Below are 27,314 nucleotides of genomic sequence, written 5' to 3' on the forward strand. Positions count from 1 at the left end.
CTGCCCTCCCCTGCCTGCTTGGTTGCCCCCAACTGCCCTCCCCTCCAGGCCTGGTCACTCCTAACTGCCATCCCCTGCTGGCCATCTTGTGGTGGCCATCTTTGACCACATGGGGGCGGCCATCTTGTGTGAGGGAGTGATGGTCAATTTGCATATTACCCCTTTATTATATAGGAGGATTATCAATTTTCACACCATTTCTATATATACTGGGGGTGGGGGGGGCAGAAAGTGAGTTTATAGTTGTTTGAATAGAAAATAATACAATAATTAATGAATAATAGTACAAAAATAAACTCTGAATTTTGTGTACTCACAACTGTAAACCTATATATATTCAAGAGTGGCAAGTTCTACAAAGAAAGTAGAATTGAGCAGGAGCTAGAGATAGGCTTAATGGCAATTGCGGTGGTACTTTAACCAGGGTGGTCAGGGAACAACTATCAGAAGAGATGAGAATTGTGTCAAGGCCATAAGATGAAAAAGAGGCATCACATAAAGACTGGGGTTTGGGTCTTATTCTAAACCCTTTGAAGAGTTGTGAGCATGAGGGAGGGGCATTTATCTGACTTTCTCCTTAAGATACTTTGAAATATGTCTTATTTTAGGAAAATAAAATGAAGTGAGTGAAGTTTGGGGTCGGGGGTTAAAGAGTGAGGATGCAATAGCGGAATCATTGTCCAAGAGTGACCTGTTACAAAGATTTGCCATAACCCAGGAAAGGTCATGAAGGATTGAGATGGAGAGATAACCCACAGGCTTGAAAGAAGGATTTCAGGTATTATTGTCATGAATAATGCATTGTAGATATTTTCTTCCATAATTTATATTAAAGAATTTTTTCTAAGGGTATTTTCAAATCCAGATAGCACAGACCTTTAACGCAATAAGAGTGGGAGGAAGTCCAGATGGAGGAAGGAAGGCAAAGGTGGAAATTTTGGTAACCTAGTTAGAAATAAAAAAAAAATGAGTTGATGTTTATGACAAATCAGTAGACCAGAGGAAGCTGAACACTAAACTTTTACATATTTAAAATATTTCTTAAGATTATCCAAAGTCTGACAATTTTTTCGTAGTAAAAGATAATAGAAATTTACTTAACATTTTTTGTTTACAAAAGTCATACATGTCAATACTATGTAGTGAATGCTGCTTTGTTAAAAATTAAATTATTATGATCACAATGTGTTAGACTTTAAAAATACTGAAAGAAATTTAAAACTTTAATGTGACTACTAGTATACTTGGAGAGAGAGCCTCAGAAGAAGCAGTAATTAAGCTAAGTGAGATCATCAGGGTGGGGCCCTAATCTAATAAGATTTTTGTCATTTTAGGAAGAGACTTAGACATCTCTCCCTCAGAGGAATGGCCACAAGAGGACACATAAGAAGCCAGGAAAATAATTCTCATCAGAAACCAACCCTGATGACACTCTGATCTTGGACCTCTGGCCTCCAGATCTGTGACAAGTCAATTTCTGTTGTGTAAGCCACTAAGTCTGTGGAATTTCGTTATGGAAGCTACAGTAGACAGATACAGAACTGAATTCACACATTTTAAAAATATCATGTAATCACAAAAGTTGAACATCATTGATATTAGTAACTTTAAAAAGTTGAGTTTTACACACAACAATCAACAACCTTTATCCAGCAGCTAGTGAAGATGTTTACTTCTGACTAGAGCCACAAATGTGGAGTGCTGACCTTTGGGAATGTTAATGCTGAGTTGGTCATTGAATACCAACTTGTGTTTTGATATTTAAGATTATAATCAGTTTTCATCATACTCTTAATAAAGTTAACTTTTCCCTTTTCTAAATTGAAATTGGCTACTTCTTTTGCTGGAAAGAGCACTGGTTTTGGAGAAAGCTTGAGTTGGATTTGAGTTTGTATTTTGCAACGTACTCTCTATGTGGAAATAGTTAACTTCCCAGAGCCTTAGATTCCTTATCTTTAAAATGGGGAAAATGATGCTGGCCTCATGAGATTTGTTATGTAAGCTCTCAAAAAAGTTAGATTCCTTCTGTAATGGAGTATTATTTTCTAACATTCTCAAAAAGCAGAAATCTCCCCTTTCCCCTGATTATTTTGCCACTTATAAAGATATTCTAAAGCATTTGGGGTTGCGGATGTAAAAAAGCCACTTTTTCTTTTATTGTGTTGAGTAAATCTTTTCCCAAATACCATTTTTTTTTGTTTATCTGTCTTTGAACTATATTTTCAGTTGCTTTGAGCAAGGTTGTTTAGTATTCCATTATAAATGATTCTTGAGCATTTTTACAATGAATGAATTGCAGTGGGATTCATTAGGAATTTCAGAGTTTGCCACTTTCCTTGGCATTTTTTCTTTTTACCCTCTGCAGAGATACCAACATACTTATTGGGCATAAAAAGTTCAGGATGCCTTTAAGTTTTTTGAACCCAATACTATACATATCATATGAAAAGAAGATAATAAGTACCTTTCTAAAAGCATTTTTTGAGAAATGCAGTTTCCTGTGTTAGGGAACCCAAACTGGGGTAATAAAGGTTTCTTCTGACATCCAAGGCCAGCAGGAACTTGACTCTGGGAGGTGGAGCTCTGACTGAGCTTTGAGACAGGAAGGACATCATTCAAAACCATATTTTTAGAAACATTTTATTGAAGTTCCAAACCCTTCTAGGCACATTTGCTTCATCTCCCACTTGCTTCGTGTGGAAAGGCAATTACTCTGTGGTGATAGCACAGTCAAATCTGTAAACAGTTATTACGTTTCAATTAGAGCTGCAGGAAACTCTATATGTTTGGCTTGCAGGGAGCTAATGCAAATCTTTTTTGAAGTTTCAATTCCCAAGGGGTTCTACCCCACACATTTGGCTAACAGCAATACTCAGATCCATTGAAACATCAAACGCTATTTTTCTAGCATTAAGCATTTGGCCTAGGGTTGAATTCTCCTAAAGTATTAATCTGTATTCAAACTCTTAAGTCTTCTAGTTACAACAGAATCTTGCCAAGAGAAGTCAACTTCTACTGTCTTTCTTGTATGGAAAAAAAGATTCTGGTAAATCTTTTTTTCATAAAACATGTACTTGATCTCATCCATGATCTTGGCTGAATGCTCATAAATTATTGTAAAATGATTTTTAAAAGTTTCATAATTGATTACAAAAATGGCAGTGAGAGAAAGGAATGTGAGGAAATAAACTAATATTTATTAAATACCTACAGTGTTCCAATCACTTTTCTGGGAGTATGTCTTTATTTTTTTATTATTTTAAAATATATTTTATTGATTTCAGAGAGAAAGGGAAAAGGAGAGAGAGAGAGAAACATCAATGATGAGAGAGAATCATTGATAGGCTGCCTTCTGCATTACCCACACTGGGGATCAAGCCCGCAACCCGGGCATGTGTCCTTGACTGGAATCGAACCTGGGACCCTTCAGTCCGCAGGCTGATGCTCTATCCACTGAGCCAAATTGGCTAGGGCTTGGAATGTCTCTTTAAATTCTTGCAGCAACACTTCAAGGTAGGTATTATGTACCAGCATTTTCTAGATAGGAACGTTAAGATTAAGAAACATGCAGAGATCTAATAGGTAAATGGTGGTGCTGGGAACAAACCCAGTTCTCTATATTTTCAAAGTCTATGATGATTCTTCTGTCTCTCTCTGCACATAGATTTGAAGAATATACTTAATGTTCATCTGTATTTTTCTTTTTTTCTTTTCATTGCCTATTATTTCTCACAGTGCCTTTCAGAAGAGCTTGGTTGGTCTGTTCATTCTTCATACTAGTATTCCTGGGATTCTCTTTACAATTTCTATGTTACTCAAAGAAAAATGCAAGCAACAAAGTCAAATAATGAAGAAACCATTCTCCCACTACAAAATGTGTTACATATGGTGATGGGGAAGGGAGAGCAAGACAGACTGCAAGCAGAATATACTAAGGAGGATTTCACACTTCCATCAGTTACCATGAAAGATAACATATGGGCTGAACATTTATTCCAAGCAACAGATTTGTTTCTAGTTACTCTCCAGGAGTTGAATGAAAAAGAAAGAAAGAAAGAAAAAGCCTTTTAGCAGTCATCTAAAAATACTCCCCAAATGAGAGAAATAAGGTTGATCTTTTTTTTAGATTGCAGAATTAACATTAAGAAAAATTGAGTCAGAATGATTAAATTTAAATGTATTTATTGGGCCACATAATGATGAATCTACCTTTCCCTTGGAGATGATATGCTGACTCTCCTCAAAATCTTAAGTTCTGTTTTTTGGGTTTTTTTTTGGAGGGAAGATATCTTTACTATAATAGACTTATTGCACTTTTATTTTGTACTATTTTTAGGTTATTTCTTTTTATTTATTTTAATCATCTTATATGTAATCTGCCTTTATCATGACAAAGATAAAAATGTGTATTAATAAGGACGCTGAAAAAAGAGATAGAGAAAGACATAAACAAATGGAAGCATACACCATGTTCATGAATTGGAAGAATCAACATCATTAAAATGTCCATAATACCCAACACACTCTATAGATTCAATGCAGTCCCCATTAAAATACCAATGGCATACTTCAAAGACCTAGAACAAACTCTACAAAAATTCATATGGAATAAAAAAAAGACCCCGAATAGCTGCAGCAATCTTGAGAAAGGAGAGCAAAGGTCGAGGGATCACAATATCAGATATCAAGCTATACTACAAAGCCATTGTCCTCAAACCTGCCTGGAACTGGCACAAGAACAGACATATAGACCAATGGAACAAAACAGAGAACCCAGAGGTTGACCCAAGCAATTATGCTCAATTAATATTTGGCAGATGAGTTAAGAGCATACAATGGAGTCAAGAAAATCTCTTCAATAAGTGGTGTTGGGAAAACTGGACAGATATTTGCAAAAAAATGAAACTAGACAACCAACTTACACCATACACAAAAATAAATTCAAAATGGATAGAGGACTTAAAAGTAAGATGGGAAACCATAAAAATCTTAGAAGAAGCCATAGGCAACAAAATATCAGATATATGTTGTAGCAATTTCTTCACCGATATAGCTCCTATGGATATGGAAACTAAGGAGAAAATAAACAAATGGGACTACATCAAAATAAAATGCTTCTGCACAGCAAAAGAAACCATCAACAAAACAACCAGAGAGTCCACTGCATGGGAGAACTTATTTGCCAATGTTATATCAGATAAGGGCCTAATCTCCAAAATTTATAGGGAACTCATACAACTTAACAAAAAGAAAATAAACAATCCAATCAAAAAATGGGCAAAGGACCTAAATAGACACTCTTTGAAAGAAGACATAGAGAAGGCCATGACACATATGAAAACATGCTCAAAGTCACTAATCATCCGAGAGATGCAAATCAAAACAACAATGAGGTACCATCTCACACCTGTCAGAATGGCTATCATCAACAAATCAACAAACAACAAGTGCTGGAGAGGATGCGGAGAAAAAGGAACCTTCTTGCACTGCTGATGGGAATGCAGAGTGGTACAGCCACTGTGGAGAGCAGTATGGAGTTTCCTCAAAAAATTAAAAATGGAACTCCCATTTGACCCAGTGATCCCACTTCTGGGAATGTATCCCAAGAAACCAGAAACACCAAACAGAAAGAATATATGCACCCCTATGTTCATAGCAGCACAATTCACCATAGCTAAGACTTGGAAACAACCTAAGTGCCCATCAGCAGACGAGTGGATTAGAAAACTGTGGTACATCTACACAATGGAATATTACGCTGCTGTAAAAAAAAGAAGGAATTCTTACCATTTGCAACAGCATGGGTGGAATTGGAGAGCATTATGCTAAGTGAAATAAGCCAGTCAATGAAGGAAAAATACCACATGATCTCACTCATTTGTAGAATATAATGAACAATATAAACTGATGAACAAAAATAGAACTAGAGTCATAGAAGCATCGAACAGAATGTCCAACCTATGAGGGAAGGCTGGGGGGTGAGGGGATAAGAGATCAACCAAAGGACTTATATCAATGCATATGAGCATAACCAATGGACACAGACGGAGGGCGGGGCATGTAATGGGGGGTGGGGGCAGCCGGGGAGTGGTCAATGGGGGAAAAAGGAGACTTATGTAATACTTTAAACAATTAAGAATTTAAATAAAAAATGTGTATCAATAAATGGAATACCTTTCTATTCCCCATCACTTTGTTTATAACCAATCATTTGCTGTATGTCACCAAGTCATTGGTTTGAATTTGGAAAGATTCATGAGTTTTGACATTGCAATACTCTTCAGGGTGAGGAAAAAGGAATTGTCAGGAAAACAGAATTAAAAAGTTAAGTTTAAAATTGTTCCTACCCTCTAGGCTCCTGCCATATGAAAGTATTAACAACATATGTCTAGGCTAGATTTCTAAACCACATGAGAGTAAAGTGGGATGAGCCTTTTGAAAATATTGTGCTTTTTGAAAATAGAAAGCAAAGAAAATGAAAGAGAAAGCCTAGAATTGCCTCCAAAAAATACATATATGAACTTTTCTCACATACTGAGGCAAATCAATCTTATAAATGGGCTCTATTCTTTCCCTGGATCTTTCTTTATGAGAAAGAAGCAGTCTCTGGCAAACGCATTTCCCCTTTCTTCCTTTTCCAGTCATTGTCAGAGAGTGTACATGAGGTTCTATCTTGCTTTGTAATTGTTCCTTTAAATAGCTATTTATCTGACCTTCTGAAAAAGAAAAAAAAAAACATTCTTTTCAATGAAGGCTGATCATAAGTAGGGAAAAAAAGACTATAAAACTTAGAACTCTATAGTCTGAAAAGATTTTTTTAAATCCTCACTAGAAGAAAATATTTCATTGATTTCTAGAAAGAGAAGAAGGGGGATAGAGAGGGAGAGGGAGAGGGAGAGGGAGAGACAGAGAGAGGAGAGAGAAACATTGATCAGTTGCCTCCCTTATGCACCCAACCAGGGTTTAAACCCTCAGCCCAGGTATGTGCCCAGACCAGGAATTGAGCCCACAACTTTTTGGTGAATGAGCCAATGCTCCAACTGAGACACCTTTTATATTGCAGTAATGGAGAGATAAAAATCACATTTTAAAAATATAAATTTAGAGTTGGAGAATTCAGCATGGATTTTTAAGTGCTGATGGATAGTGTGAAAACATCCCCCTACCTTAAGATTCTATTTTTCTAAGCAGTGCAGCCATGCCATGCCATGGATTTCACCTCCCTGAGACTGGATCATGACTCTGATACTCTGTGACCCTTAGTCTTAGAAGACACCTCAGTTTACAAGTCTCAGACTTTAGCCTACCTCATGGAGCTGCTGCAAGGACAAAATAAAATGAGGGATATAAGGTGACATGCAGAAGATACTCAAAAATAGAAGCTGTGCCTAGTTCAATATACCCCCTTTATTTTTCTAGCTCTGTCTGCAAAGAAGTTCTGGAAGCATTGACATCTCAGGACCAATGAGCACAACTATCAGTTAGAACTTAGTTTCTAACCATTGTCCAATAAAAGACCCAGGGCTCCTTGGAGAAACAAAAAAGGTGATTCTAAGTCTGAGGGAGGGAAAATTCAGGATAAACCTATAATATTTGATGAGGCTAAAAAATGAGAAAGTACGAAAGAGGGGTAGTGGGAATCATGTCAAAAGAATATAAGCAGCAACAAAAGCTTTTAATAGTTAAATCTGGAAAAAATTTGAACAATAAAATAAATAATAATAATATTAGATTATGACCCAAACCATAAAATAAATACTCATGAACCCATGTTGATATAACCATATGATTGAATAAGAAGCTAAATGGAGAAAGGTCTCCCTAACAGAAAAATTCCAGTTAATAAATTTAGAAAGAAAACGGGGATAGACAGTCACCATTATAATGCTACAGCAAGCTCCACTGATGGATGTTAAAGGATAAATCTTTAAGAATTTTGCATAGCCTCAAAGCAGTATCTCAACGAAATTGTTTTTTAATTACTATTTTAACTAATGTCCACAAAATCTTTGAAATTCTTCTCTGCAAGTGGTGGTACTTAATTCTCTTCTTATTGTAATAGGGCTAAACTGGATAACACACTTTTAAAATAGAATTTGGAAAGGAATAAATAGTAATTTTACAGTGGAGAAAGCATCCAGAGAGAACCTTAACCAAGAAATCATGGTCAACATCACCGGTAACAATAAGGTATACTGATATCATGAGAAGGGAATATCCCCTCTGTGATATTGTTTCCACAAACCATAACCTCAGTTATCCTATATAATAAAGAGCAAATATGCTAATTAGGCCTAACAGCAGAAAGACCATCCGGACAACTGTCCAGACAACCTTCGTGCATTGTGATATTTTCTAGTGAGAAAATATCAGACAAAGTCAAATTGAGAGACATTTTAGAACAGTGATGGCGAACCTTTTGAGCTCGGCGTGTCAGCATTTTGAAAAACCCTAACTTAACTCTGGTGTTGTGTCACATAGAAATTTTTTGATATTTGCAACCATAGTAAAAGAAAGGCTTATATTTTTGATATTTACTTTATATATTTAAATACCATTTAACAAAGAAAAATCAACCAAAAAAATGAGTTTGCGTGTCACCTCTGACACGCGTGTCATAGGTTTGCCATCACTGTTTTAGCAAATACCTGACCAGTAGCCCTTACAAGTGTCAAGGTCATGAGAGACTATGAAATACTGAGCAATGGTCTTAGATCAGAGGAAACTAAGGGGACAGTAACTAAATGTAATGTGGTATCCTGAATTGGATTCTAGAACAGAAAAAGGACATTAGTGGAAACAGTAGAGAAACCTGAATAAAGAATGCAGTTTGGTTAACTGCATTGGACCAAATGTGAATGTCTTAGTTTTGACAACTATACTATCTAATCTAATAAAAGAGAAACATGCCAATTGACTGAACCTCCGCTATGCCCTAAGCCATGCCCACCAGCCAATCAGAGCGACCATATGCAAATTAACCAAACCAAGATGGCAGCTGGCAGGCAGGAGGCTTGGTTGCCCCGGCGATGGAGGAAGGAAGCCAAGCTGTGGCCTCTGCTCAAGGCAACAAAGTTTCAATTATGGAAGATAGATAAATCCCAGATACCTGCTTCCAGCCAGCCTCCACTGGGAGCTTGGGTGGCTGGGGTCCGTGGCCAGCCTGCAAACAGCCATCAGCCCATCACCCCGACAGGCCAGGAACCCCATCAGAACCCCACTCCCTGGAGGGAGTGTGGTCAGCATGAAAATGGCCCTCAGCCCCTCACCCAGGCTGGCCAGGCACCCCAGTGGGGACCCCCACCCTGAAGGGGCTGTGGCCAGCCTGCACACAGCCATCAGACCCTCACCCAGGCTGGCCAGGCACCCCAGGGAGGACCCCTACCCTTAAGGGGCTGTGGCAAGCCTGGAAACATCCATCAGCCCCTCACCCAGCCTGGCCACACCCTCATGGGGTGAGGGTCCCTTCTGGGGGACTTGGACAGCCTGAAAACAGTCATCAGCCCCTCACCCAGCCTGGCCACACCCTCATGGGGTGAGGGTCCCCGCTGGGGGGCTTTGACAGCCTACAAACAGCCATCAGCCCCTAAGTCAGACTGGCCAGGGACTCCTGCAGAACTCCCCCTCCCTGAAGGTGGTGTGGCCAGCCTGAAAATGGCCCTCAGCCCCTCACCCAGGCTGGCCAGGCCCCCCAAGGGGGATCCCCACCCTGAAGGCGTGTGACCAGCCTGCAAACAGCCATCAGCCCCTCATCCAGGCTGCCCAGGCACCCCAGCGGGACCCCCAACCTGAAGGGGCTATGGCCAGCCTGAAAACAGCCCTCAGCCCCTCACCCAGGCTGGCCAGGCACCCCAGTGGGACCCCCACACTGATCTGGGACACCCTTCAGGGAAAACCAGCCAGCCCCCACCGGTGCACCAGGCCTCTATCAACACTAATAAAAGAGAAAAATGGTAATTGGCGTACGAGCTACCCTTTTCATTGGCTAATCAGGGCTATATGCAAATTAACTGCCAACTAAGATTAGCAGTTAACTGCCAACAAGATGGCGGTTAATTTGCATATGTAGGCACAATGCAGGGAGGCGAAAGGGAAAGCAGGAAGAAGCCCCCTGCCACTGACAGTGATCGGAAACCCAGGGGGGAGCTAAGAGCTGGGGGACAGGGCAAAGGCGGCCATGATTGGAGAATCAGGTGCCTTTTCCGCCCTGGCCAGTGATAGCAGGAAGTAGGGGTGGAGCCAGCGATGGGAGCTGGGCACGGTCGAAGCTGGCAGTCCCGGGAGCTAGGGGTCCCTTGCCTGGGCCTAAAGCGGAGCCCATGATCATGGGGCCGCTGCAGCTGCGGGTCCCCGCAGCCCGGGCCAGACGCCTAGGCCAGAGGCGTCAGGCCTGGGCAAGGGGCCAATCCTGCGATTGGAGAGTGATGGGGGTCAACGCCTGAGGGCTCCCAGTATGTGAGAGGGGGCAGGCTGGGCTGAGGGACACTCCCCCCCACACACACCCATTGCACGAATTTCGTGCACCGGGCCCCTAGTCCTATATAATAAAATGGTAATATGCAAATTGACCCTAACAGCAGAATGACTGGGAATGACTGGTCCCTATGACACACACACCTGATTACCAGGGGGCAGATGCTCAATGCAGGTGCTGCCCCCTGGTGGTCAGTGTGCTCCCACAGGGGGAGCTCTGCTCAGCCACAAGCCAGGCTGATGGCTGCCAGTACAGCGGTGGTGGTGGGAGCCTTTCCTGCTTCCTCAGCAGCACTAAGGATGTCTGACTGCAGCTTAGGCCTGCTCCCTGCTGGCAAGTGGACATCCCCCAAGGACTCCTGGGCTGCCAGAGGGATGACTGACTGCCAGCTTAGGCCCAATCCCCCAGAAAGCAGACCTAAGCCAATGGGTGGTCATCCCCCGAGGGGTCGCAGACTGTGAGAGGGCACAGGCCGGGATGAGGGACCCCCCTGAGTGCACAAATTTTTGTGTACCAGGCCCCTAGTCTATATAATAAAAGGCCAATGGCTGTAATGACCAAAATGACCAAACAATTGGTCACCAGGAAGTGCATGGAGCACCTCTCAATCCCTCCCCCACAGTCCACAAGCTCCTATCACAGCAAGGCTGGCAGCCAGCGGACAGCTGGGCAGGGTGAGGTGGGTGCCCTGAGAGAGGCAGGGCCTGATCTGCAGCTGCCACAGAGGCTGCAGATCAGGCCCGGAGATAGGCCCAGAGAGAGAGACAGCTGTCAGCGAGGCTGTTCTGTATTTTCCAGAAGAACCAATGGCTGCCTAGAAGATGGAGTTTTTGATGCTGACTGGCATAGAGACTGACCAATCAGAGCCTAATCTGGTGAACTGCAAAGGCAGAACTTAAGGTGGGGCCTGAGGGGGGGTGTTAAGGGCAACAGCTATTTGGTGTAAAAAAGTGGTTCAATTTTTTAATAACTGGTTTGGCAATATAGTGCATATATCTGGCTATCAGTCCAGATATAGGGGTTATGTATTTTTGTCTGCCAAAAGCATCTCCTGTTGAAAAGGGCTCCCCCCCCCACACCATTTAAGCAATTCTATCCTATATAATCTATGTATACTAATAAAAGCGTAATATGCTAATTAAACCTGGTCAACAGGCCATCTTCTGGATGTCCAACTTCCTTCTGGACGAAGACATGGTGGTGGGGGCCAAGGCAGAGGCAGTTAGGGGCAAGATCAGGCTGGCAGGAGAGGGCAGTTGGGGGTGATCAGGCTGGTACGGGAGGGCAGTTGGGGGCAACCAGGCCTGCAGGGGAGGGAAGTTGGGGGTGACCAGGCCGGCAGGGAAGGGCAGTTGGGGGTGACTAGGCTGGCAGGGGAGGGCAGTTGGGGGCATTAGGCAGGCAGACAGGTGATTGGTTAGGAGTCAGTGGTCCTGGATTGAGAGAGGAATGTCTGACTGCCAGTTTAGGCCTGATCCCTGTTGAACATACCCTGAGGGGTCCCAGATTGGAGAGGGTGCAGGCCAAGCTGAGGGACAATCCCCACCCCATGCATGAATTTTGTGCACCAGGCCTCTAGTAATTACATAAGAAGTCAGCATTAGGGAAAGATGAGAAAAGATATTAAGAGAATTATTTTTACTGTCTTTATAACTCTAATGCTAAAGTCATTTAAAATAAATGTTTTCAATGAAATTTGTGATTAAATGAAATAATGCTTATGAAAATATTCAAAAGTTGTATATGGCTATCATCATGTTAGACACTATTATTATGTACATCATGATAACAAACAATAATGCTTTCAAAGTTGACAGTATGCTTACCAATTGGGTGATTTGAATTGATCAGCTCATTCAGCAAAATCAACAAAATATCCCCAATGTAGACACAGCATAAGTTTCAGCGAAGACAGTTGTGAAGCCAGTTTCCAAGATGGGCTTCTATGATCAGCACCTTTGTGATTCTCACTTTTTGGTTTTGACACCCTTTCGAGTCCCCTCCCACAATGAATAGGGCCAACTTGTATAACCAATAGAAAGGGAGGAAATGATAGTGTGTAATTTCCTAGTCCAGGTCGTTAAAGACAGTGTGGTTTTTGCCTTGCTTTCCTGAAGTGATCATCCCAGAGGAAGTCAGCCATTGTATTTTGAGGATATACCATCCACAGAGAGGCCCATGTGGAGAGAAACTGAAACCTTTTGCCAACTTCCAGCAGCAAGTGAGTGAGCCACTTGAAAGCGCAGCCTGGATTCCTAGCCAAGTCTTCAGGTTATATGACCCTGGCAGATACCTTGTCCATCGCCTCATGAGAGACCCTGAGCTAGAAACATCCAGCTACCCCACATCTGCATTCTTGACCCAAAGAAATAAATGCTGATTGTCTTAAGTCACTCCGCTATGGGCTAATTGTTATGTGCCAATAGATAACAAATACAGAAATCTGTAAAAAAAAATAATCAATTAAACACTTATCTATTAACCCACAGCATAAAGCCAATAGTTTAAAAATAAACAAACAAAAAAATAACATTCTGGCAGTAGCTTACTGAGAAATGTATGTAGTGCACACCTTCTTTTCTTTCTTTCCATTCTCTCTTTGTCCAGGTTTGTGTTTATCTAGAAAGTAGGTTTTTGCTACTTTTCTATTCCAGCAAGTGCCATGTAAAGAAGGTAGCATAGCAAACCAGAAGGAGGAGGTGACAGTCAATGCCAGTGGAGCACACCAAGAATGACTTTGATAAGACACGCATGTAGCAGAAAAGATTAATAATTGAAGGGTAAGCTTTTTTCAGGCTGCAGATAATTTTGCTTATTGTTTGTAATCATCAAAATATCAGATGTCCATTTCTGGATATATGATTCAGAAGCCACAAACATAATGTTTCTACACTGAGAATTTGAGCAAAAGGGTTATAGGTCGGGGATTTAAGGTTCTGGCTATTGCCTTGCCATTTTTAGACATGTGGTTTGGGAGAGTTTCAAATTCTTCTGTCCTAAGTGTTTTCATTTGTAAAATGAGGGGTAAAGCAGATGCTGTCTGAGCTTCCTGAAGTTTCCCAAGGTCTCAGAACTATTTTAGAAAATGAAAAGTGTCATACATATATGCTGCTGCTTTTGAGTGGAATAATTTAGCTTCACTTAATTCAGATGAAAGCAGTAAATGTCCTAGAATAATCATGTTTCAACCACAGTTCTCAGGAAACAGGCATAACCACACACTTACCATATATGTAAATGGATAATCCTATCCTTGGTGACTGAAAACCAAATCTTTGTCTTACTGAACAGCCTTTGATGCTGAGGTTCTACGTTTTATCCTATGTAATTTTTTCCTGGAATTGGTATTTTATTTATTTTTTATTTTATTTAGCTTTATTTTTATTATTCACATTATTCTAGATGTCCCCAACCCCCTCCCCCTTTGCCTACCTCCACCCAGCCCCCAGGCCCCCTGCACTCTGGCCATCACAATATCGTTGTCTGTGTCTATGGGTTATGCATATGTGTTCTTTGGCTAATCCCTAAAATTAAGAAGCAATTTAGTGTGTTGCATAGCTCTGCTCTATTAGCCCAGGCCAACAATAATGACACGTTTTTAATAGAATAATGGGCAGTTGGGCATCTAAACTTGACCCTGCCATGGATCATTTTTGGCAGCTGTGCTTTTTATTCATCAGTCTGATCGAAACTGCTTGCTTCCCTGACAGAAGCAAAGATACTCTCGTTGTTCAGGGTTTCCACAAAAGGTGAAAAGAAAGTCTCTGCAGACAGGCTGGCGTGCCTGAATAAATTTATTTTACTAGGCTTGTAGTCATAACAGTGAGCAAACACATGCCTCTTACCTACCTCTTTATGTATACCATAGGCTAGCAAATTTATAGGGTAAAACAATGCTCATTCACTTTGCCTTCTTTTTTCTCTGTTTCAAATCATTGCCCAAACTTGCATTTTTAAATCTTTCCCTTGTAATTCTTAACCTTTAGCCCTGGGCTATTTGAGCAATATATGGCTGTGTGTGTTTGTCTGTGTCTATGTGTGTACACGTACATTGTCTGTGATGTTGGGGGAGGAGATTGGCTTTCTTTTAATCCTCTTTCTTTATAGAGAACAGACCTCAAAGGGTTTCCTTTCCTAGCTTCTTAACATCTCTTCCAAGCATAATGATTCTAGACAGACCAAACAACTGACCAGTGATCCATCCTGTTTTAATCATTTACAGTCGGGCTCCTACACAGTGGTGCCTGATATTTGGTTTTGAAGAATGCTTTTCTGGGGAACACATTCAATCCAGCATTTCTGAGCAATAAATTACCTGTGTTTGGGGGCCTTTGACAGCCTGTATTATTTTGTCCATGTTGAAAATAATGTATGACCTGGAAAAATGCTCCCCTTTGAATTAAAATACAAAAGGTTTGGGTTTTAGAGTTCAAGATAATGAGTAGGCTTTCAACAAACAGACTACACCCAAATGTCTCCAAGAGAAAAAAAAAATATTTTGGGGTGAAGACATGGGGGAGAGGAGGCATCAACATAAGCCTTTGTACAAACACATTACTTGTTTTTCTCTAGGGTTAGGAAAATCATTTTGTATGCTGAACTGTCCCTGGTGCTCAGTCAATTATATAGTTACTAGTGGCCCAGTGCACAAAATTCATGCATGGGGGTGTGTGTCCCTCAGCCCGGCCTGCACCCTCTCCAATCTGGGACCCCTCAGGGGATGTCCCACTTCTGGTTTAGGCCTGATCCCGGGGAATCGGGCCTAAACTGGCAGTTGGATATCCCTCTTGTAATCCAGGACTGCTGGCTCCTAAGTGCTCACCTGCATGCCTGTCTGATCACGCCTAACCACTCTGCCTGCAGGCCTGCTCACCCCCAAGTTACCCCCTGTTGGCTTGCTAACCTTCAACTGCCACCCCTCTGCCAGCCTGCTTCTCCCCAACTGCCCCCCCCTTGCCAGCCTGATCACCCCCAGCTACCCTCCCCTCCTGCCCTGATCGCCCCTAACCACCTCTGCCTTGGCCTCACCAACATGGCTTTGTCTGGAAGGACATCTGGAAGGTCTCCCGGAAGGTCTCCCAGTCTAATTAGCATATTAGTATAGATCGTTATACTACCATGAGGCAGAGCAGAGCTCTGTGAAAACATTATGATAGCCCTATATCACTCAGGAGAAATCTGCGGTGTCCTGTCTGTCTGGGGAGCTAACCTTATCTATCCCCAACTGGGAGTGGGGGTAGGGTATGAGGGTGCTGCAACTGTTGGCCCTGCAAATAGACCACAAGGGATAATTAACATCTGTTTGCACATTGCACATTGGTGTATATGATGATTTAATCAATCATCATATATTAAATAATGACTATTGTTTAAATGTTTGTAGAAGGAAGAAACAATTATTTTCATATGTAAGCATTTATGTACATATAAGTCCCCATAATGAAAAATAATTCCAGAATAATGATGTGACTTGGAAATATATTCTGCCGTATACATAATGCTGTAAGTAGTGGTTAGGCTTTCAGGAAAAGCAAAAGTAATCTGAATTTTTAGTTTCATTAAACTAGTTTTAAGATTCAAGATAAGAGTTAAGATTACTCCCCAGTAGGCAATACACCACATGGGGTAAGAATCAGAGATTCTCACTTTTGAGTCTGGGCACCCCCACTACCTGCTAGTAACACTTTGGACAGGTTTTGTGCCTCTCTGAAATTGTTTCCTCATCTGTACATTGCAGGGCCAAATCTGCCTTACCAGCTGTTTTGCTATGACTTGCAAGCTAATTTTTTTTTTTTTTTTAATACTCTTAAGTCGGTCCGGCCTGCTTGGCTCTGTGGTTGAGCATCGATCTATAAAACAGTAGGTCACAGTTAGATTGCTGGTTATAGCACATGCCCAGGTTTTGGGCTCAGTCCTTCTGGGGTGTGTGCAGGAGGCAGCCAATCAATGATTCTGTCTCATCATTGATGTTTCAATCTCCCTCTCTCTCCCTTCTTGAAATTAATTTTAAAAAATGTAAAAAAAAATTAAGCTAAAATGAAAGGGAGAATAATGTTTTGTGACATGTAAACATTGTATGATATTTAAATTTTGTGATCCATAAATAAAGTTTTATTAGAACACATTCAGCTCATTTGTTCACACATAGTCTGCTTTCTATGCTACTGGTAGAAAGTTATGATAGAGAAGTCTAAGGTATTTAATCTATGGCCCTTCACAGGAAAAGTTTGTCTAACCCTGCTATAATATTTACCTTAATGAGTTGTCATGAGAATTGAATGCTATATAAAGTGTTTAGTGCAGGAAATTAGGGTGAGAAAAATCCCAGGCTAATGCTGCCCCTGAAAATGAATATGGGTGTGTAAACTTCACAAAGATAGAAAAAAAGACAACTGGGAAATAATTCCAACATATTAGCATTTCCTTCCAATTTATAAGAATGTATGATTGTGTCTGAGGTTACTTATAGAAAAATGAAACTGTCTCAATTTTGTCAATCTTGTTTAACCTAACAGCAATTGGTTCATAAATGTCCATTTGATAATTCAGTGTCCATTTTAACAAGAAGTACAGTGTTGCCATTGATAATACTTTATCAGTTATTATTTTTGTTAGTCTTATAGTTAAGTATTTCATGATAAAAGTCTATTTTTAAATAAATAGAAGCACATTAATGTGTCTATTAATAAAAAAAATTATTTCTAAAGATATTTTACCCTCAAATTCTTCATTGCTGAAGTAAGAATGATGAATGAGATGTAGGGATACTTTGAGATCCTTTCCCTTTCTTCTTTTAACAATGAAAGTTACACTACATTGAGTTCTTCTAAGCGTTATGTAGAATTTTTTTAAAAGATAGATTCTAATGGCCTATGAGATAAGTAGGAAACTGGGGATGAGTATAAATCCCACTGATATACAAATTGCATCCAGATGGAAGCCAAGGGAGAGCACGATGGCACCTTTTAAAATCTATCACCACCTCCCACTTTGGTGCAGCCACAAGGGCCCTATAATCAAGCCAGGCCTCTCTCTAATGGACACATGTGGCTCTGTTTCTAAATGAGGTTCTATTGAAATTGTAATTGTTATTATGGAATCAATAACTATAGTAAAAAGAGTGCTACTGGCACTATTGGTATTAATGCTCACTTTTTGGCCCACCATGTAACACACACTGGATCAGGCCCTGGGTACACAATAGAAAACAAAACATTCCCAACCCCATGAATCTTACATCTTAATGAGCAGAGGCAGATCAAAATCAAGTTTAAATTTTAAAAATGAACTCAGGTTTGAAATTTTAAAAATGAACTAGAAAATATCAAGAAATATTAGCTCCCATGGTTAATTATGTGGTGAGAAAAGGGAAAAGAACACTTTGAGCAGGTAGTCAGATTAAAATAGGGTAAAAGAAGAGTTGTGACCTCAGAGAAATTTAAGATTATATCTAAAATACTCTCTCAGTTAACCACAAGGTTTCAAGAATCTAAAAGGCCTTGTCCAAAGATGCTTATGCTCAACCCAAAGTAGAATGAATCCTATCTCAGAGAGATTTGTGAGTGTTGCTTTGTCTAAGGGCATCAACTGGAACCCTATATAATAAAAGTCTAATGTGCAAATTGTTCAACCAGGAGTTTGACTGCTTGCTATGATGTGAGCTGACCACCAGGGGGCAGCACAGAACATGACAGGCGTCAGTGATGCAGCACTGGCAGCAGGTGGCAGTGGAGGCGCTGCCAGCCCTGATGGGCCCCAAAGAGAGTAGAACTGCGGCAGGATGGTGGAGCAGGTAAGTGGGTGGTGCCAGGCCAAGGCAGGTGCAAGTGGGGGCCCGATTGCCCTGGTGATCACCCTGCAGGCAGTGACCAGTGGGGGTGGCAGGTGAGGGGGCGGTGCCAGGCCATAGCAGGGTGCCAGGCAGGGCTGTGGGGCTTCAAGGCTGGGGGCACGAGCTGGGGCCTGATCCCTGCAGGCCATCCCAAGGGACCCCACCCATGCACGGATTCATGCACTGGGCCTCTAGTAAGATTTATAAGAAAGCCAGAAAGATTTTAAGAGAATTAAACCTTACTCAGCAGCAAACAGAGGCCATTTGTAAAGAAAAGGAAGATGATTCACCAAGAGATAAGGAGGGCTACTTGCAGAAAGGATAATTGAGCCCTAAACAAAGTCTGGAAACAGGTGCCCAGTTGGATTTTATAGTTGCTATTAACTGGTAACTATTATAGGCCTCCCTTTTGTTCAGTTTTTAAATTACATTTATCCAATCACAGGGTATGTGTGTAGGAGTGAAGTTGTGGGTGGGCCTAATAACTCATCTCTTAGTTCATAAGCCTTCAAATCAAGAGCAGTCATACTTAAGAACCTGTGACTGAATAACTTCCCCTGATAAGCCTCTTTCTACTACTTCCACTTCAAAGTAATTTGGGTGATGAGAGATTATGGACCTGAGCCTGAACCTGACCTAGTAATGAGATGAGACTTTTGGGGATCTTGGGAAAGGGTATGTTCATTCTGTACATGGGAGTACTGTCAATCATTAGAATTCAGAATTAAAAAAAATATATATCCTTCCTCCACTCTCTCAAATTCCTAGCAACCACTGATCTTTTAGCTATCTTTATAGTTTTGCATTTTCCATAATGTGATATAGTTAAAATCATGCAGTGTGTATTCTTTTCATTCTGACTTTTAAAAAATGTTTTTATTGAGTTTTTTAGAGAGAGAGGGAGGGAGAGGAATAGAGAGAAACACCAAGGAGAGAGGAACATCATCAATTGTCTGCCTCTTGCATGGCCCCTGCTGGGGAATGAGCCTGCAACCACGGTATGTGCTCTTGACTGGAATCGAACCTGGGACCCTTCAATCTGCAGACTGACGCTCTATCCACTGAAGCAAACCAGGTTGGGCCATACTGATTTCTTTACATCTATGTTCATGTGCACTTAAGTTTCCTCCATGTCTTTTTTATAACTTGATAGCTCATTTCTTTTTATTGGTGAATAATATTCTGTTGTATGGACACACCACTCTAGCCATTTATTTTTTGAAAGACATCTTGGTTGCTTCCAGTATTTTGGCAATTATGAATGTAATTCCTATAAACATTCATGTGCAGGTTTTTGTAAGGACAAATGTTCTCACTCATTTGGGTAAATACCTAGCAGCGTAATTACTAGATTATATGGTAAAAACAAAATTTGACTTTGTAAGAAACTGCCAAACTGTCTTCAGATTAGGCTGTCCCATTTTGCATTCCCACTGGTTAAGAATAAGAGTTCCAGGTGCTCCACATCCTCACCAGCATTTGGTGTTGTCAGTATTGTTGTTGTTAACTCTTTGGGATATTTTACACAGATAATCATGTCATCTGTGAACAAAGTTTTATTTTTTTCTTTCCAATCTGTGTACTTTTTGTTTCCCTTTCCTGTTTTATTGCACAAGCTAGAATTCTAATATGATGTCAAAGAAGAGTGGTACGAGGGGCATCCTTGCCTTGTCCTCAATATTAAAAAGACAACATCTAGTTTCTCACCATTAAGTATAATCTTAGCTGTATGTGCTTTGTAAATGTTCTACATCAGGTTGAAGAAGTTCCCTGTATTTCCAGATTACTGAGAGCAGTTTATTTTTCTTAATAATAAGTAGGTGTTAGGTATTGTCAATTTTATTTTATGTGTTCATTGATAAGATCATGTAATTTCTCTCTTCAGTTTATTGATGTGACAATTTACATTACTTGATTTCCAGATGTTGAAGCAGCTTTGTATATCTGGAAATAAATCCCTCCTGGTTGTGTTGTATAATTCTTCGCATATATTTTTGGATTTGATTTGCTAATACTTTGTTTAGGATTTTTACATCTAGATTCATGAGTGATATTTGTCCCTATTACCTCTAATTTTCCTTTTTATGATGTCTCTTTTTGATTTTGGAGAGTGTTGAATTTTGTCTGCATTTCTTCCTTGAGGATTTCTTTCTTGCTTTGAGTATTTCTCTCAAGAAGTTCAACTGCATTCTAAATTGTCTTCTTCCACCTGTTATTGTTAATTTTTTTTAAAATTTTTTGCCATGGCTTGTTATTGCTAGTATTTTGAAACCTGACAATGATGGGCCTTAGTGTGATCCCTTTTAAAAAGCAATTGTGCTAGATATATTTTTTTAGGATCCTTTTATTTGAAAACTTAGAAATTTTAGTTTTGGAACTTTTTCTGCATTATTTGTTTACTAATTGTCTCCCTTCTGTTATCTTTTTTTTTTTTTTAACTCTTTTGGGTCAGCCTTTGAACATCTTGGACTGATCTACTAATATTATCTTTGTATATCTATTGTAATTTCCATTTTATTTTGTTCTACTTTCTATGAGGATACCTTGGTTTTTCATCAAGTCTTAGATGCACCTTTCATTTCTATTTTCATATTTCTAGTTTTTAAGAGTCCTTTCTAGGTAAAGTACAGTTCCATTTTATAATATTCTATTGGATGCAATGACTTCTCATTTATCTGAGAACATAAATTATAGTTTGAAGCACAGTTTTTGTATTTCTTGTTTTCTGAGTTCCTCTTTTTCTCCGGGATGTCTTTATTTTGGAGTGGAACTTCTTTCAATAGTTAGGGATTTTGGTTGTCTGTTCATTTATTATAAATAAGGTAGTAGAGGCCCAAATGGAAACGCTGCATGGGGAGATGGATCCTTCTAGCTTAGGTGGTTCTTTTTTTATATGATTTAAAAAATATGTGTATTTGTATTGATTTTAGAGAGGAAGGGAGAGGGGTAGAGAGATAGAAACATCAATGATGAGAGAAAATCATTGATTCGCTGCCTCCTGCATGCCCCCTACTGGGGATCGAGCCCATATCCCGGGCATGTGCCTGAACAGAAATTAAACCATAACCTCCTAATTCATAGGTGAACACTCAACCACTGAGCCTCACAGGCTGGGCTGAGGTGCTTCTTGTTAAGAGTAATTTACTGGGAATCCTTTTTCTTTCATAATGGAAACTCCACCCCACGACTTCCTATTTTCCTCAAAGAAGTACTGTCTCATCTCCTGCTAGCAGCACATGCTAAGCAATAGCAGGGGCTGTGGCTGCACAGTTCCATGTGGAGACGTTTACTTACTCCTGTTTTCAGTTTGGCTCTTCTCTTCTGCTCTACCTACTCCCCTGAGCCCTGAGCTGCTTGTTCTGTTCAGAGTAAACCTGCATTCTCCTGCCAGACTAGGGGTGGGCGAGTCTGTTGACTGTAGACACCAGGGGAGAAGATCTCACCCTAGCTGTCTCTGCAAAGCTTCCCACCACCTTCCTGGTTGCAGTTCAATACCTTCCCCTGCCTCGTGTGATATTTTCCAGGGTTCTGCAGAGAGAGAAGAAGCCTTGTTTTAATTGCCTTTCTCTCCAGCCAGCTTTCTCAGTTCTACTAACTCCTCCATTCACTTTCCATTTACTGCAAATCATTATCATTAAAGTATATTATTGTCTTCTCTTTCATTCTTTTTCTATAGCATTTTACAATTTTTCATTATTTCATTTTAAAGAAGCTTCGGGAGAGAGCAGGAATTAAAAGCATTATGTTTAATCTATGTTTAATCAGAAAGCTATTGGATCATTACAAACATATAAAATAAAGTTTGGGAGGTGTTATACTACTTTATTTCAGATCTACCAAGAACATATGATTATTAATTTGGACATGCATGCAAGCAATTCAGACAAAATAAAAATTTGACCTACACATTTTTCAATTTCTAAACTATATAATTCTCTGTCCCTAAAAATGCTATAATAAATAAAGGCAAAATTACTTTCTAGTTGTCTAACATTGACAATTGATCTTTTTTCCTATAGTTTCATGTATTTCAGGTATTATGAAAGCATATGGAAGCTGAACTTAGAAATGTTGGAGCCCATACCAATAATAAACTGGGGAGATCTTTCTCATTCTTGGCTCCACCCAGTCTGTAAAGTATTTTCTTTCAAGGAAAAAATAGAAGTCCAAAAATGTAACAAAGACTGTATTTAGATCTCTGGGCATGCAGTGGATTTTTCTACATATTTTTCCAATTGAAACCTCTTTTGTTTTATATATATATATGTATATACATATATTGATTTCAGAGAAGAAGGAAAAGGGAGAGAGACATAGAAACATTAATGATGAGAATCATTGATTGGCTGCCTCCAGCACATCCCTTACTGGCAATTGAGCCTGCAACCCGGGCATGTGCCCTTGATCAGAATTGAACCCAGGACCCCTGAGTCCAGAGGCCAATGCTCTATCCCCTGAGCCAAACCAGCAAGGGTGAAACCTCTTTTCAATGACCTCCTCTATTTTCCCTTTTGGGGAATCCCCCACAGTACGTGGTGCCCACCTCCCACTAAGAATATACAATGAATCAGGCCCTTCTCCCCTCCCTTATCTCTTTCTGTCAGACACAGCCCAATTGCTAAATCATGGGAAGGATTATGCAGGCTGGGCCCTACTCATACAGGCAACAGGTCAACAAGGTCAGTGGGGACTGCAAATCAGCTAGGGTCTGTTTGCCATGCCTAGTACTTATAGGGCTTCCTCTCCCCAGATGAAATGCCATGTTTAAATTCATTCAAAGACTCAGTTTGGATTAACAATAGTTGTAGTCATTCAGATCTCACCCGCTCTGGGGATTTTACATATAAAGGTGCCCTCATACGCATCTCAGTTGTATCAGCATGTGGATGTACAGATTTTGCAGTGTCACTTTGATGTAGTTCCTATTGTCCAGCCCTAAAGTATTCCTAGGTCTTGTCATTTTTCTACACTTGACTCTCATTAATGTTGGGCAGCCCCATAATAGCTCAGCAAATTTCACTTTAGCTGAAGATAGCCAAAATTGATGACTATTGCTTGAAATAAAAACTGACACAGAGGATGTATGAATGCATGAATGGAATACTATTGTCTATTGTTTGGGGGCCTGGGAGGTGGGGAGAAGAAGGGCAGCGATGTGGAACAGAAAGGAGGTTGATAAATTGTTGAACAACATGAGCTCTGGTTCTTTGTAATATTCTCTATCAAATTTCCCCGATTGTTCCCTACTTGCCTGGCCACCCCCACCCTAACTCCCTGATTTGCAGCCTGGTAACAAATGTGTGAAGGTACCAAGTGCTTTAAGCCTAGAGCAATTGCTTTGGTTGGCTTTATTCCAGGAACGGCTCTGTCAACACCAATAAGAGCAGACAATAGTAATAGGAGCGTACAAGATGGTGGGGATGTGAACATTAAAGCAAAGAACAGCATTCAGCTTAAACAAGGTCATTGGCTTTTGATGTGGGGACTGGGTAGGAAGGAGGATCTCAGACCATAGGTTTTTAAATGATCAAGAAACAAACTGGTGGTGCTTTAAGCAAAATTGCTTTGGGACAAAAGTAAATAAAATGAGAATCCGCAAAGTAAAATAAAATAAAATAAAATAATCAAAAATCAAAGCATTTCCCCTAAGTATGAATTACCACAGAGACAAAAAAACCTGTAAAATAAGTTATTTTACCACACATGTATTATATTAGTAATTCTAGTGTAGAGTGTTCAAAAGAAGAGAAACAGAATTCAGATGCACACCCTTAAAAGCAGCGTGAACTTGGTTTCCTAGGTAGTATTACCCCTAAAGGGAAAAGCAGATAAGCAAATTCAATTTGGAAAATAATGTCTCATCCTATTAACTGGGACCCAGGTGACAAGCTCTTGATATAAAATACGGCAAAAGTCTTTGTCATAAAAGCTTATGCAATTGGAATCTTTCAAAATGATAGAGCACCTGCTGTTTTCTTCTGTTGGCTTTTCCCCCTGGTCTGTAATCCTCATTGGACAATAGTGTACACCAAGGAATTTATTAAGGAAAAAATAATATTTTAAAAATGCAAAAGCCTGTGCTGTATTTGAGGAGATGAAAGCACAGAGCCTGTGGAAGGGATGAAGGGTACTGAAGTTGGGTGTATAAGGAGCCTCACTGGTTGGCCATCAGTTGCAGTAGGAAGATCCTGTGGTAATTCACGCAGAGGCTAAAGTTTTCTCTACATTATTCAATTCACCTGTAAGCTATTTGTGGTACTGCTGATGGATACATGTGACATTAGCTAAGTAAATCAATTTAGAAGATGCTGGGGAAATGCACAGGTGGACTATGTGAGAATAAAACTGATGACCTATAGCATACAGTGATTTATTTTGCTGACATATAAATTTGAATCATGGGCTCCATAAAACTGGAGAGCCCAGGGAGTCATTGGTACATTTTTGTTGTTCAATACACATCTTTAAATAAACAGTGCCTCTTACTTTTACATAAAATTCAAATTCTCTTTTACCTGAGGAAAACAGCTGGATGGTAATTGCCTATGTTTAGTGAATAAATTTGGAATGATGGAATTTCACTTTGGGATCCTTTGGGGGTAGTTCAAAGAGATAAATCGTTATCCTCCAGACCAGTTGAAACTGAAGATAGAATTTTAAGAGTATGATTGTATTGGTCTGACTTAGAAGGTTGGCTTTCTGGTAAACACAAAATGCATTTGATGGAGCAAGAACACAGGCATCCATCCTCCAGGGGTGCTGGAGTGAGGAGCCCTGCAGGGGACCCCTGGCATATCTACTGTGAGCCCCACGTTGAGAGCCGCAGGGCAGATGCTCTTATCTGCAGGTGTAATTTGCAGGGTTGATGCTTCTCACATGAGAAGTGCTTTGTTATTTAATAAGGATTAATAGTTCCTGAGAGCAATTGCAGGTAGGTCATCTTCATGAGTGCTAAAAATGCTTGGTCCTTTATTAGAAGTGCTCCATAAAATGAAAGACAACAGTTAGTTTTGCTGGTGGTCATGACAGAGGTAAGGTAAAAAATGTAATACTCACTTCTGTGATGTGATGAATTGTATTAAAAATAATAGTAAAAATAAAAAGAAGAGCTCTGGCCAGGTGCCTCAGTTGCTTAGAGTGTTATCTTGTACACAAAAAAGGTTGCATGTTTCATTTCCACTGAAGGCATATACCTAGGTTGCAGGTTTGATCCCTGATCAGGATGCTCACAGGAGGCAATCAATCGATATTTCTGTTGGGTGAGAATTTAAAAAAGAAGAAGGAGAAGAAGAAGAAGAAGAAAAAGAAGAAAAAGAAGAAGAAGAAGAAGAAGAAGAAGAAGAAGAAGAAGAAGAAGAAGAAGAAGAAGAAGAAGAAGAAGAAGAAGATGGAGAAGGAGGGGAATTATTTGTTAACTTAGAGACTTTTCTATAGTCTTATGGTAAGTAGATCACAATGTCAAGGGGTAATCATCCTATATAATAAAAGGCTAATATGCAAATTGTCCCCTCAAGAATTTGACCGACCAGGAGTTCGACTGCTTACTATGATGTGTGCTGACCACCAGGGGGGCGGCACAGAATGAAGGAAGGCCCCTGGCCAGCAGCCAGCAGCTGGGGGAAGGAAGGCCCTGGCTGGCAGCTGGAAGGCCACAATTGGCCCTGATCTCTGGCCAGGCCTAGGGACCCTACTCATGCATGAATTTCATGCACCAGGCTTCTAGTAGTGTAAATAAGACTTGAAAAGAAATTATTCAGCTACCTTGGAGATCAAATGGATTTCAGGTAACTTCAGACATTATAGTTTGATCCCTGGTCAAAGAGATTTGACCTTTGCCAGTCAGATTCTCAGCTAACATTCCAGCTTGTGATCCTGCACTAGTTATCAAGTATCTCTGAGCCTTGGTGCTTTATCAGTTATATAGAGTTCCAAATGCATTCCTACCTTACACACATGCTCGGAGTATTAAAAAGAAATTAATATCCAAGAAACTTCTCTATATTACCATTAAAAACAATGAGCTATTATTATTTCATGATGAATCCATATGCTAATTTCAAACTATTTCTATCTGTTACCTAAAGCAAATTTATCAACAATGTTGACTAGAATCATTTTTACTTACCTTAATTCTAGTTATTCTTTGGTACTCAGTAACAATATACTGCTTTTAAAAATAAAATTTTATAATTCAAACTATTATTTGGCTTTCCCTCAGTGAGTCCTAATGGACTTAAGTACTTTTGTTGATAGTGTCACATTTCTTTATTGCCTAAGCTTGGTCTATGTCCTGCCACCCTATAAAATGAAACATGTTTCAGATTTCTTTTCATCTGCCAATGCTATTGTGGTAGGTAAAATAATAGCCTCCCAAAATGTCCAAGGTCTAATTCTGGGAACCATTAATATGTTACTTTACATTACAAAAAGCTTTGGAGATGTGATTAAGGATCTTGAGATGTGAAAATATCAGGTTATCCAAATGAGTTCATTGTAACCACAAGGGGCCTTATAATAGGGAAGCAGAAGAATCAAAATCAGAGAAGGCATGTAACAACAGAAGGAGTGGTCAGAATGATGTGGAGCCAGGAACCAAGGAATGTGACAGACTCTAAAGCCCAGAAATGGCAAGGAAACGGACCCTCCTCTGAAGCCTTCAGAAGGGATGCATCTCTACTGACACATTTTAGACTTCCACCCTCCAGAACTGTAAGTGAAATGATGTGCTTTAAGCCACTAAGTTTGAAGTAACTTGTTATAGCAGCAATAGGAAACTAATACAGCTATTTTTATGGGTTATTTTTTATTGTTGGTGAAAGCGTTTTGATATTGGTGGTATAGATTTCTTAGCTGAGGCAAGAAACCAAAGACAAAGAAAATGTCAGTGTAGGAATAGTCTACCAAACTACAAGCACCTATCATGGCTTTCTGATTCCTCACACAAGTTGATAACAATAAAGAGGAACTTAGCAATTTTAGAGACTCAAAAAACCTGAGAAATAATAAAAG

This window comes from Myotis daubentonii, chromosome 2, assembly GCF_963259705.1.
Source record: "Myotis daubentonii chromosome 2, mMyoDau2.1, whole genome shotgun sequence".
Taxonomy (NCBI): Eukaryota; Metazoa; Chordata; class Mammalia; order Chiroptera; family Vespertilionidae; genus Myotis; species Myotis daubentonii.